The sequence below is a fragment of the Macrotis lagotis genome, chromosome X (assembly GCF_037893015.1).
Source record: "Macrotis lagotis isolate mMagLag1 chromosome X, bilby.v1.9.chrom.fasta, whole genome shotgun sequence".
In the NCBI taxonomy this organism is placed as follows: domain Eukaryota; kingdom Metazoa; phylum Chordata; class Mammalia; order Peramelemorphia; family Peramelidae; genus Macrotis; species Macrotis lagotis.
Genome location: NC_133666.1, coordinates 53,096,540 through 53,103,957, shown reverse-complemented (window position 1 = coordinate 53,103,957; position 7,418 = coordinate 53,096,540). Strand labels below are relative to the sequence as shown.

The following is a 7,418-nucleotide window of genomic DNA, read 5'->3' as shown; positions in this document are numbered from 1 at the left end:
CCCCGTGCGCCCCCTCTATGGCAAGCGGCGGCGGGCGGTAGAGGGCAGCCCTTGCTCGGCGCGCCCGCGGAGCGGAGCGGAGCGCGGCCAGGAGGGAGCGCCGGCGCGGGCGGGAGGCAGCCAGCGGGCCGGCCGGCGGCGGCGGCGGCCACAGCAGCGACGACGGGATGTGTGGCCGCGACGGCGGCCGCCGGCTCCTCCGCGGCGGCTGGTGAAGGGGCGATGCTGCCGTTCGCTCCGCTGGAGGATCCCTGGCACCACAAAATGGAGGTGTGCGGCGGCGGCGGCGGCGGCGGGAGCGGCGGCGGGAGCGGCGGCGGCGGCGGAGCGGGAGGCGGCGGCGGCGGGAGCGGCGGCGGCGGAGCGGGCGGCGGCGGCGGGAGCGGCGGAGAAGGAGGCGGCGGCGGCGGCGGCGGCGGCAGCAGCGGCGAGGTGAGTGCGGGCACCGGGGCGAGCGCCAGCCGCCGCGCCCCCCCCCCCCCTTTGCCCCGGTACAGCCCGGTGCGGGACCCCAGGGAGCCCCGTTGCCCAGCCGGGACGCGGGACCCTCGGAGCTTGGAGCCAGCGAGCGCGCGGCTGGCGCGTCCTTCCTGCAGCTCCCGCCGCCGCGGCCGGCCCCCCGTGCCGGCTCCGGACTTGGCCCCCCGTTTCCCACCTCCCCCGGGCCACCTCGAGCCGGGGGAGTCCCCCCCACCCCCTCGGCGCCGAAGTCGCGCACTTTGGGGGAGCGGCTGGCCGCCCGGCGGCGCCCGGGCATCCGAGCCGCCCCGAGCACTTGGGGATGAGCGCTCCTCGCCAACTTCCTTCCTTGGTGCGGGCCTCGGGCCGCGAACACCTTGAGGCGGGGGCACCTCCCAATGGGCCGGTGGGGGGGGGGGCCGGGCCTCGGCATCTTCCCTCTCCCTGGCGAGCGGGATCTCCCAAAGGCAGGCTCGCCCGGCTCCCAGGTACTTTTCCGAAAATAGAGGCGGCTCGGCGGCTCGGCGGCTCGCCCCTTTGAGGCGATGGCCCCTTCCCTACGGGACTAGCCCGAGCCGGGCAGCCGCGGGCTGCTCCCGCCGTGCCCAGGCGGACGGTCCGAGCCCCGAAGGCCCCCGCTGGGCAGCAAGCCGGCGCTGGGCTGTCCAAACGCGTGTGCCTAGAAGGTGCGAGATGCCTCTGCTGTCAGCGCTCTGCCCCTAGCTTACTTTTCTAATCGCTCTTTTCTCGTCTGAACGAACCAGCAGAGGCCACCACGCCGCTCTGCAAAAAGTCCATTCCACCGAGGGCTCGCAAAGAAGGGACTGGTGCGGCTCCCGGCAGCTCCGGGGCTCCGCCACCCCCCGGCCTCTAAACGATTCGCCCCGATGTCCAAAGCGAGCCAACAAACAAACAAACAAATAAGCGAACGCCAAAACCGCTAGCCCCGCTCAAGTCCGTTCGTTCCCCCCCCCCCCACCTTTTATTCCAATTGAACAAGAGGTCAGACACGGCTGGCCACATTCACGTTGAATGACCCTCCCTAGGAGAAAGGAAGACAGAGCTAGAGGAAAAGTTGCCACTTTCACTGTTCTGGGGAAAGATTTTGTTACATGGCTTCCTTTTCTGACATAGGACCATTTTATGTTTCACATTTGAAAACGTGCCAGAGGTTGATTTGTTCTGGCTATGCTTCTTTGCTATCTACAAGATAAAGTTTTTGTCACACAGTGATGACTAAAGCCTTTGTAGTAGCAGCTTTTTTTTGATAAAAGAAGTTTAGACACATAATTTAATGGTGAAAAATATTTTGATAAAGGTTGCAACGTGACAGCCTTCAACAAACCAAGTGCATTTTCCCCCTTCTTCCTTTAGCAGTTCTGATAGTTGGATTCTGATCATTTGAATGACTCCTCATGCCTTTTACTATTAAATGCACTGTGATTTTTAAATATTGTTGGGAATTAGCACTTAATCATTCTCTCGATGTCTCAGTGTTTTCAACAAACATTCGAGTACAAATTTTTCAGCCACCAGAAGGTTCAAGAGCCAATCATAGGAAGATGGATTTTTTTGCTTAAACCAATATATTTATTGTTGGCCACATTTAATAGGAAATTCAATCTAATGGGTACTCCTAAGTAAAACTCAGAGGGATAGTTTATATTTTGATGTGATTAATTCTCAGACCTTTTTTTTGACAAAAAGATGAATTTCCTGCCTCTATTTTGTTCTGCTGATTTATAACTCATGTCTTATTGTATTGTGGTGGATGTACAAATTGTATGTTTTTCAATCAGTTTTCAAATAATTCTCAATAGAATGAGTGCTTGGAATTTTTTGACTTGGTTTTTACTGTGAATCATATATGTTTTAAAAATATATAGCAAAAATATAAGCATCTCTTTTACTTTTTAAGCCCCAGGAAATAGAACATATGTGATGAATCCTAGGAAGAAAACAATAAGAATAGATTTATATTTTTGGTTGTCTTTATCTGTTCTTTATTTTTTTCTTGTTTGGAGTATGGCCACTTCCCCCAAATGCTAACAGGTTGCTTTCCAAAAGAACTTTGGTTGTAACTTTACTGGAATTGGAAAATGGTTTTTATCATTAAAAATCTGTTATGAAAGAGCTAAAATTCCATACTATTTCATAATGAGCCTATTACAGCTCAGTTAGATAAGCTTTATAAATCAAATGAGCTTTTTTAAAGTTCAACAGCAGACCATCACACAGTAGGACTTAATAAACCTTGTTCCTTTCCAGACAGCCAGGGAGCCTCTCTTCTATGGTTTGGAAAATTCTAGAAACATTATCACAAGAGCATCAGTGGTCTTGAAATACTACCATGTTTGTTTTTCATCAACAAGTCATGCCAGACTAATTTGATTTGCTCTTATGATCGAGTAATTAACTGATGGATTAAGGGAATATTGTACACAGATATCTAATCTTATATTTCAGGAAAGCTGTTGATGGTCATTTCAGTTGTGGAAGACAATTTGAAGATGAAGTGAAATACAGTTTACATAGATTCCAAATTGTTTGACCATCCTCCAAAAGTTGTCTTTAAGAAGTTAATGTCCTCTTGGGAGTAAGTGTCTAGTAGAATGTCCCAGGGGATCTACCCTTTGGCCTCGTGCTGTTTTACAGTTTTTTTTCCCCACTGTGTCTGATGAATGAATGCATTTAGCAAATGCATTTCAGCATTCATTACTGTTGCTTACTATGTGCTACATTTCACTACTGCTTCATGTTCTAGCTATAGGCATACCTCCTTATTACAACACTGTTGCATTTAGTTATTTCAGCAATAATGGAAATAGAGCAAAGGTGGCAGAAAAACAAAATGAGTTTTCATGGGAAATCTCCAAAGGAGACAGTGGTTACACTAACTATAGGGTTGGTGTCAAGCCCTGATAATTTGCTCTTCTGACAATAGATACTTCTTAGTTAGAGACTGACTGAAAAAAATTATGAATCAATAGCTTGCAGAAAACAAAAACTGAAAAAAAAAGCATGTTCTTTAGGAAGAATGAACCGTGAAACAACAAAGCAGCCTTAGCAAGACAAATAAAAGTAGCATTGAGCAAGTCTAGAAGGTAACTCTGGAGCAGAGAACAAAGAATCAAAGATAGAACTATGCAAATTAAATCCTATTCTCTGAATAATGGCATTGCATAAATATACAGAATCATTTTAAAGGGTTGTTGTGATAGTTAAATTTTAGTCTTGATAGTATGATAGAAATAATATGTATAAAGGGGAGAATTCAATAGGGTTTTTTTCTTTCTTTTTTCATAGCCGATAAAGAGCTTTTCTTGTAGTTTAAACAGCCCCAATTAAATAGCCTGGACTGCAGTCCCCTACACCATCTTGTTCACTCATTTTAAGCCCACTTCAAATTCTTGTTCCAGTTTGAATGTATCCTTTCTAAGTCATGTGTTCAGAACTTACATATCTTGGTTTCCCAGATAAACTTTCCACCCTGATGCATATTTCAGTAGATAACCTCTTCTTTCTAACCTTCCCCAAGATAACATTTGTTGAAATGTGAAATCCATTTATCTAATAGATTAATACAATATGATCATTGGTGAAGAATAGATCCATAAGCAAATATGTATATCCTTCACTAATGATAGGTATATTTTAAATTGTAAGTTGCAGCAGACCTTTTTTGGGAAGCTCTTTGGAGCCCTTGAGAACCATTAAAGTCATTAGTACAAACTTGAGCTAAGCAGAAAAAACCAACCCCTGCCTAGTAGGAAATAGTTTAGCTGCCTTTCTCAAGTCATTAAACTAACCTTGGGAAAGTCTTAAAGGTTCCACAAGAACTTTCTAATGGTAAATTATTTTGATCTACTTAGATCAACTTAGTAACTTGGCATGTTCATTACTAAATTCTCTTTTAAAGTGTGCCGACATTTAGTTGCTTTTCAGTGACTTTAAATCATAGGAATTTAGAGCTAGAAGGGACTCTAGAGGCCTTCTAATTAAAAAACACACACACACACACACACACACACACTCATTTACAATCTCTTTTTATTAATTCATCAAGTAATTTTGAGACTTCTCTATGTGAAGAAAAAAAGGTACTGTGGGAACTAGTAATAGAATTCATATGATTTTTGCATGAGGATCTTCCTAGCAAATACATAATTAACATGCTGAAATGCCTCAGAAGCACTTATCTTTTCACCTATCAGCCCCTCCTACAACCATAAAACTAATGTCTGATGAACAGAAGAATTTGGTACAATTATGCTTATGTAGACCAACAAATTTGAATTGTAAAGAACATTTCTCCTTTTATTTTCTTTTCTCTTTGATAGTATGTCATTATAGTGTAATAGATAATGTGGATTGGCAATGAAGTTGACATTCAGTGAAGACCTGAGTTCAAGACAGACTGCTGATTGCACACTATTAGTTTATGACCTGGGCAAATTACTTAACACCATTACCCCAACCACTCTGAGATCTGCATCTGTGCAGTTGGTTTCCACATCTGGATTTGGCCAGGCTTAAATACCCATCTCCTGTCTCAATTCTAGAATTGTTTGATATTGGGTTCACTGATTGTCCCTGTTCTTTTATCTTTCCTGTCATCAGCTTGTTTTTCTCTTATTCAGATAGGTGTTCAGTAAGAAGAGCAGTAATAGGCATGGCAATTCAGTTGGACTTAGTCTGAATCAAACCATAGATTATGGAGGTCCGAGCCAATTTAGGATTGGACATGTGTAAGCCTTGCGTTTTTCTTGTGCTTTTTAAGGCAATGAGAAGTCAGAGTTATCCTTGTATTTAGACTTGCTCAATGCTTAGGACCCAGGATTGTTGCATTCCTGATAGAACGAGGAGCAGTCACTTTCTGGAAGTCGAATTTCTGGGTCAGCAAGTCTGACCCTCCCAGTTGCTCATAATATTTCTCAATTCAGTAGATCTAGGCTCTCTCTCGCACCTCCTAAATGCTGAGGTGTGAGCAGGGAGTGTGCCAGAGAACATAATGTACATTCTCCATCCTGCCTGTTGTAGCAAACTCTATAGAATTTGGTTATTTAGACCTTCCTCTCCTCATTTTCTAGGTATATCCTAATGGGAGCGGTCAGTCCCTAGACAGTAAGACAAGGAACAGCTGCCTCTCCCCAGCTTCTGTGGCCAGTTGTCTATCAGTGTGTATCGCCTATATATCAGTGCCCCCTCAGGAGCATGGAGGAAGTTAGCTTTGAGAGGACTGACTTCACGTGGGCATCTGGAGAGTTGCATGAGACTGCTTTGGAAGACACGATATGTCCATTTGCTTGGAACAATAACATATCCAAAGGGGCAGTGGGATGTTTGAAACAGGCTGGGAGTTGGTAGCAATATTTGGATCTAGTTAAGCTGCTTAACTTGAGGCCCTTTACTTTGGCTTCCTTGAAAGAAAATAGTTTTGTTTCCCCTGTTGCAAGTTTAGTCCATTCTAAAATTAGACATTCTTTGTGGACAAAAGCCTTGATTTTCTTTCCTCTTCTGAAGCACTTCTAATGGTCTTTGTGCTCAGAAACACTGAAGGTGATTCAGATAGACTATTCCCCTCCCAAATATCCCTGCCTCCTACCCCCACCTCTTAGCCGTCACTTATTTTTAGGACTTAAACCTTCTAAGATCTCAATGTAGGCATCCTCCTACCCATAGGGAGGTGTTTTTGCATATCTCTGCCAATAAGGGTGCTGGTGCATCCTCATTGGCTCTTACAAAGTTGGAAAGATAAAGTGCTCTTCTTCCAGTGTCTTCATTCATGAAGATCCTTAGAGACACTGAGATAAGAGGTAAGTAGGACAATGGTCTTCCTGTTTTGGGGCGTTTGTGAATGTGTGCTGTGTATAGCAATGTCTTGGCCATACTGGGTGGCTTACAACCATATATTCATCGAGTGTCTATTTTTAGTTTGCTCTTCTGTTGCTGAGGCAACTCAGTACACTTTCTTGTGCATATTTTTAATTTATACTTGTACTAATTACCAAAAAAGTGGACTCTCTCCTTACAGTAGCCGATTGTCCTAAACATGGCGTTGGAAAAGGACTTCTCTGGTAGTGTTCAGAATTAGGCATTGGCTTCTGGAAAGCTTTGTGGGGCATAGAACCTTTTAAGAAAAGAAAGAAGGAAGCATAAAACTCAGACTGATGTGGATCCTTGTGGGGGGTACGGGGGGGGCTTTTGTTTGATTTTGGATTTTTCACATGGCGTGTTTAAAAATCATTGAATTCATATATGACCTGGGAGTAAAGCTTTACAAAAAATTTTTGGAAAAATAATCCCTCTCATGTGAAATTTTACTTTATGAAAGACTTTCAAAATTTACTTCTCAGCAGTCCAGATAGGAAAATTAGCTTTCAAATAAAATCATACAGGAAATATGTATCGTCTAAATTAATTCCTGTAAACTTAGAAGAATTGATTCTCAGATTTTGCAGTTTTATAGAGAGGTCTTGGAAGCAGAGGTTACCAAAAATGGCTGTTCCTCCAAAGATCAGTGTGTTTTATAATTTGAATATGTGTTTTGTTCAGTTCAATTCATCCCCCTTCCGGACCAGAAATCCAAAAGATCATACCCTTCTTCTGCCCTAAAGATTTGGAAACCTCATCCTAAAGGGGGAAATTTTTTTCTCTCGGCCCTCTTTGGAACAGGTTAGGGGTTGCTTGTTTGGGTTTCAAAAGGCTTCTCTACTGGGGGTCCAGGCTGCTTGTTAACTGGCCATAAACTGAAAGCCTGGAGACAAAAAAAGAAACCCTTCAACAAGTCATTTTAAGAAGGTTATTGTATGCATTGTTGAATATTTGTCCAATAAACAAGCAAATTTTCTGTATGCATTTCAGTTAAATGAGGTGAAGAAAAAGTCTAATTAAGCTAATTTCCCCAAGAACCTTTCAAAAACAACAAAAAAAAATTGCCTTCTCTGAGAATATTGACG

General features: G+C 44.2%; 1 protein-coding gene across 2 annotated transcripts in view; it reads left to right on the top strand.

Moving 5' to 3' along the window:
• The first annotated feature begins 356 nt into the window (after positions 1-356).
• The window catches only part of RPS6KA6 (ribosomal protein S6 kinase A6), a 105,942-nt gene continuing 98,880 nt past the window's right edge, over positions 357-7,418 (top strand). For both annotated transcript variants that reach the window (XM_074208385.1, XM_074208384.1), the window contains exon 1: positions 357-432. The gene's annotated coding sequence lies outside the window, so the exon portion shown is untranslated. The remainder of the gene's footprint in view (positions 433-7,418) is intronic.